Source organism: Alligator mississippiensis, chromosome 11 (genome assembly GCF_030867095.1).
Source record: "Alligator mississippiensis isolate rAllMis1 chromosome 11, rAllMis1, whole genome shotgun sequence".
Taxonomy (NCBI): domain Eukaryota; kingdom Metazoa; phylum Chordata; order Crocodylia; family Alligatoridae; genus Alligator; species Alligator mississippiensis.
Window position 1 is genome coordinate 54,888,430 of NC_081834.1, and position 4,787 is coordinate 54,893,216.

Here is a 4,787-nt window from a genome sequence, read left to right on the forward strand (position 1 = left end):
GTCTGGGCTGAAGCACTAATGACCTGCTTGTCCCTCTGCCAACAGGAGTCTTGCCATTGACTTCACCAGGAGCTAAGTTGTCAAATGGTGGAAGCCAGGCAACTGTGTGCGCTGGGAGACCCTGGGCGTATGCATGCTTTGGGGGCTCTGGGCTGTGGTCAGGTGGAGAAACGTTTGCAGCAGGTCAGTCCTGGGCCCAGTGCAGCCACACCTGCCATGCACACACCAGGCCAACCCACATAATAGTCAGCCTACCTCAAGAAGAAGTCACTTCACAATAGGTTGTGGTGGAGCAACTCATGGGAACACAAAGTGAGCACCGTGCTCCCCGCACACCTTGGCATCCCATTCTCAGTCTGGCCTTTCCCCTGGCGCGGCTTAGACAGCCCCAGGACTTAGAGGGATCTTGGGGCTGGGGGGGCACTTGGCAGCAAGCTGGGCAGCTGCCTGGACAGTCACCAGGAAGGAACAAACCTCCATAATAATGGGATTTCTCTTCCCTGCGCGCGGCAGGTCTCACCTCTCAGTGTTTTATCATGCATCCTTGTTCATCTCACTGGCCCTTTTGCTCCAGCCTGACCCTCTAAACCCTGCGCAGCTTGGGAATTTCTTCCATTTTCTGCTGCCCAGATGGGATTGCCTTCCCAAGGCCGCTCCCATGAAGCGCATGATACCTCGTGGATGAGCCCCTGTTGGTAATGGACAGGAGGAGTTTCGGAGCAGGGTGGAACCAAAGGAGTCACCTCTGTGCAAGTCTTCCTGTCCTTCCCTCCAAGGGGAGGAGAGGACAAGTGCACTCAGGGCCCTAATTAACCCGCAGTGGCGTTAAAAGCCTGTAAATGATTGTAGCCATTTTCCATCATGGAAATTTCCTCCAAAAATTCACACAGAGACATTTGGGGTGCAAGAGAGAAGACCATTCATTCGAGTATGCATAAGGAAGTGTTTTACAGGGCAGGCTCACAGGTCATTTCCAGATATTTCGTACTTTCTTAAATCAAATGGCACTTTTTTTTAACCCAAGCATCCCTGGGGAGAAGTACAACCAGGACAAGTTAAAATCACCACTTAGGAAAACACTGGCATCTATGCCGAACTCGTGCAGAGCTGGAAGGGTCTCGCTCAGACTTCCCAAACAAACTCAGAAAAATTGTGAGACGAGGCTTGTTGGGCTGAAATTGTTTAAATCTTTGACTTCAGAAAGTGCTCCCCAAAGCTTTGCCTCCGTATGAAGGAAGCTTACACCAGGAAACTATGGCTATGGACAGATTAACGGGCGCACTGTTGGACGCAGGGTGAGAAGAGGTGTTCCCATCACGATTCAGGTGATCTCTTGTCCTGGCGTCACCTGTCTGCTCCTGTCACAGAGCAAGTGAAGCTAAACACTGGTAACTTGAACCAGGGCAGCTTACCCCTGAGTGACACGGGCTAACCTTGTACTTCCAGCAAGAGAGGAGGGGACAGTCGAACCAGGTCAATTCAGCTGAAGAGTGGTAAATTCCTGGCTTTGAACTTGCAGATCTGTCCACCCCCTGACATTGTGGTTGCTTTTCCCCTCCTTTTTCTCTTTTTACAGGAGAGGGGAAAGGAGAACAGATGATCAGCTTGGCAGCCTTGGGGTTTGACGTCTCTCAGTCACAGATGTCCAGCCCAGTAGCAGGAGCTTCCCCACAGCCTTTGCCAGCAAACCTCATACTCGACAGTTAGTCATTAAGTCTGAGGGTCATTCACCCAATCACAGGCGTCTCTGGCGGTGAGGGCATCAGCCATGCCAGGCAAGCTTTTCCTTTCAGGACGGACACCTGTCCACAGGGAAGTGCACCAAGACGCTTCCCAGAGCACCACAACAAGGCCCACAGCCATGCCTTTGGGGTCTCATTGACCTGCATGGGACCCCAGCCCTGAGCCAGAGGTGAACATTTTCATAGTCACATACTGAAATCCCCTGAGCCAACACCTCACATGGCATGAAACAACCTCCCATCCCACAGTATCCTTTTAAGAAAGACGAAGGAGTGGCTGGCTATCAACAAACACTGCATCTTCAGGAGGAGAGACCTGCCCCTGAGCAGTGAACCATGCGTTTGGGTGCTCCTGTTGCACCAGATGAATACATGATGAAAAGGCGATGACTAAAAGGCAGCTGTTTGAACTGGAGCCAGGGAGCCTGGCCTCCTTTCCCGCCAGCAAGGAAATCTTCTAGGAATACACTGCGAAAATAAGGGGGAAATTTAAAAAAAAAATCAACTGATCCTCAAGCACAGCCATGTACAATGGTGGTGCTCAACCTGCCAGCCCCATGGACCGAGTTGGTTCATGGGCCTGATCCAGCAGGGGCTTAACACACAGGGTCGGTCCACAGGTGTGGCCCAGCATGCCAAATCACGATGCGACCTGCAAACGGGGCCACATCATCCAGCCCGGGAGAAGCAAAGTATGAAAATTGCTTTTTGTTTAATTTAAGATTTATAAACAAAAGCCCTTTTCTGCTTGGCGGGCCTGTGTAATGTCATGCCCAGGTAATGGAAACAGCTCAGTCTTTTCTCTTCTCCCATCTATCGGCTTGTCCATGGACCAGTGCCAAACTGTGCCAGCTTAATGTAACCAGGTGCTTGATCATCATCACTCCAATGGGCCATGCTTTGCTGTCAGGTGAGCCCACACAACCCCAGACAGCCTCAGGCTTCCTGGGTTTAAGCAAGAGTGGATTTTGGCCAAGTGAACATCTCTAGTCACCTGCCCGGCCAGTAGAAACACGTGTAACATGTTCCTCCCACAGCGAGTTCCCTTCTCCTTCGTTCCCTGGATGAGATGCCCATGACTGTCCTGCTCCCCACCCCAGTCCTGGGGCCCCATGTACCACCCTGGCTGGGCAGTGCCCCCACCCCCAGTCCCTGCCCCGCTCCCTCGCTCACTGGGGGGGCCTCGATCTGCGCCCACCCTGCCCCCACCCCACTATAGACCTACCTTCAGGGACCTGCTCCCACAGCTAACCAGCTCTTTCCCAGATGCAAATGTGGAAGAAATGCTGAGTTGGAGTCGTGCAACCCGGGACTGGGACTCGCTGACCCCATTCTGGGACTGTCCCACACAATTAGGAACAGGCGGTCTCCCTAGCTGGAAATCAGCTGTGTCTCCTCTCCTGCCCTCACGCTGCCTGTCCCAGGGAGGAGGCTGCCCAGGCACTGGAGGCTGGATGGACCTGGTGGCCTGTGACAGCTGAGAGGGTTTGAGCTCAAAGGGGCCAGGACTTGGGGTGCTCTGGGGTGTGACGAGGCTGTGGGAGAGCCAGGAGGGCACTGGGGGCAGGTCCCTGTGGGGCACAAGGGGTAAGGGCTGTTACCCATGATCATCTGGCACCAGCAGTTACAGGGTGAGAAATGGGAGCTGGGGACGTGTCTGTTGGTGCAGGAAGGGTTGGAGAGGCTGGGCTGGGTGTGGGAGGGGGTGACACAGGCAGGGCAGGTGCCATTGCGGGCACAGACAGACCCATCCACACAGGGGAGGTGGAAATCCCAGGGATGGCAACTCAGGGAAGGAGGGCAAAGTCCCAGGTGCAGGAGCCCAGGGAGCAGCCAGGAGGAACGGGGCAAAGTCCAGGGGGATGTACAGGGAACACCAGGGTTGTAGGGATGTGGAAGCCAAAGATTATCGTTTGGAGACGGTCTCTCAACAGGGGGCTGTTGTGAGGCTGAGAGCTGGGCTGCAGGCGAAGCCGCTCTCCCCGACCGTCAATACGACGAGGCTGTTCCTTCCCGACTCTGCGGCTGTCCCGATCCCACAAGAAGGTCGTGGGGTGGGAAGTGCGGAGTGAAGGAGCAGCGGTCGTCGTGTTGCTGTTCAGTCTTGCGCTGTGAGCAATGCGGGGAGGGAAAGAAAGGCCCGTCCATGCACAGCAGCGCAGGGCAATGCAGATCTGTGGTCACAGCTCCAGCCATAGCAGAGTCCCTGGGCGGCCTAAGGGGGACCAGGAAACTAAACTGGGTGTGAGCAACCTCCGCCTGGTCTGCTTCTGGCAGGGAAAACAGGGAGAATGGGAAATGCTTGAACAGAGATTTGAACGGTATTGAGGGGCTAGCAGGGCAGAGATCAAACCCCGCAGTGGGAAGTCATCTGTATTTCTACAAGCTGTTGTGTTGGGCAGGAGGCTTTGGACACTGACAACATGTTTCAGCTTGAGGAACGGCAAAACCTGCAGGTCAGTGAAATCCTGACCAAGTGTGTGGAATTAGGGATGCCACAAGGGAAGGAGAAATGCATGTTTTAGCAGGTGCCTGCAACCGCCAGACGAAATCCTGGGGTTGAGGACATGCAGCCAGACCTGGGCCTGTGGGGAGCTGGCAGAGTCCCTGGGCAGAGACTGAATAACCTGTGGCAGTGAAGACTGGCATTGCCCTGGTCCCCGTGCAGGCGCCCTGGGGTGACGCTGGCCCTGCCCCGGCTGGAGAGGAGAACCGCACGGTTCCTCTCAGGGGGACGCACCAGGATCCCCGCAGGCGCAGGGTCAGGTCTGGAGCTGCCCTTGCCATTGAAGAGCTTTGAAATGAAACATGAGAAATTAGATTCAATGGAGGGGAGAGCTGGATTATTTTTCTTTCTTTTATATCTCCCCTCCCTTGCCCCTTCCCCCAGCCTGGAAAACTGAACACTTTCAGGAGAGCCTGAGTTTTTAGGGTTGTTGATTGTAGCCGTATTGGTTTAAGGACATAGGCAGGCACGGTTTCTTTGGGTAGATGAGATATCTTTTATTGTACCAACTAAATAGGTGGGGAAAAGTTCTTTGCAGG

General features: G+C 54.3%; 1 long non-coding RNA gene across 1 annotated transcript; it reads right to left on the reverse strand.

Annotated features, from left to right (window-relative positions):
- Positions 1–902: 902 nt before the first annotated feature.
- On the reverse strand, positions 903–4,279 carry LOC109282822 (uncharacterized). The gene is made up of 2 exons (XR_002089842.2): positions 2,968–4,279; positions 903–2,210 (listed from the first exon to the last, which is right to left on the reverse strand). It is a non-coding gene; the product is annotated as an uncharacterized LOC109282822 (long non-coding RNA).
- Positions 4,280–4,787: the final 508 nt, after the last annotated feature.